Consider the following 1209-nt stretch of genomic DNA (forward strand, 5'->3'; position numbering starts at 1 on the left):
GCTTGTCATGATCCACAAAATTGAAAGCTTTTTCATAGTCAATAAAACACAGGTAAACATCTTTCTGATATTCTCTGTTTTCAGTCAAGATCCATCGGACATTAGCAACTATATCCTCATTCCATAGCCTCTTCTGAATTCGACTTGAACCTTTGGAAGTTCTATGTCAATATATGCTTGCACCAATTCTGTATTACCTTTAGTAAAGATTTACTCACATGGGATATCAAAGATATTGTCCAATAATTTCCACATTACATAGACCCATATGTAGACCAAGAGGCAGTTGTTTGAAAAAAGCAAGGGGATGCTATTTGTTTTAAAACCAGGAAAGGTGTATATCATGATTATATCCTTAAACTATATTTTTTAAATCTGTATGCTGAGAAAATCATGTGAGAACCTGGGTAATACGAAGAACTGGAGTGCTGGAGGAAGGCTCATTGACAGCCTGTGGTATGTAGACAGCATAACCTTGCTTGCTGAAAGAGAGAACTTGAAGCACTTACTAATGAAGAACAAAGACTGTAGCTTTAATATGGATTACACCCAAAGTCAAAGAAACCAAAAATCCTTACAACTGGACCAATAAGCAACACCCAAGAGCCAAGAAATGTTGACATTCTCTTTTTGCTAGCTTCTGTCAAGTCTGCCCCTTTGTGAATCCTTGCATAAGCGAATGAAACACTGCACAGTCATGTTTTATACCCATGGTTGGTTACAGATAAGACTGTTGTGGCCCATAGGGTTTTCATTGGTGATGTTTCAGAAATAGATCACCAGGCCTTTATTATTATTATTTTTTTAATTGTGAATTGTGTGATAGTCTACATGGGAGAACATCAGCTTTGCATTCATTCCATCATTCATCATTTCATTGGCATAGTTACCATCCCGTCCATGCATCCTCACCCAACCAAAGGGTGTACCCTGTAAGCCTGCACCACCCCCCACCACAGTCCTCAGCCCCTTTCCATCTCCTGATCCCGAGTCCCCAGCCACACCATCTCTTGATATTGTCTTCTTTGCCTCCATCTCAGGCCTCACCGCCTCTCTGGGTAGGATTCTGCTCTTTGCTCTTCTCCATTGATGGTCCCAGGGTCCTCTGCTCCTAGACTGAAAAGTTAATCACTCCCCTCTTTGCTACAAAATGTCCATCTTTAGATTTCCAACCCTCATAATCAGCCCTGATAACAATTATTCACCATT

Source organism: Chrysochloris asiatica, unplaced genomic scaffold (genome assembly GCF_000296735.1).
Source record: "Chrysochloris asiatica unplaced genomic scaffold, ChrAsi1.0 scaffold00243, whole genome shotgun sequence".
Taxonomy (NCBI): domain Eukaryota; kingdom Metazoa; phylum Chordata; class Mammalia; order Afrosoricida; family Chrysochloridae; genus Chrysochloris; species Chrysochloris asiatica.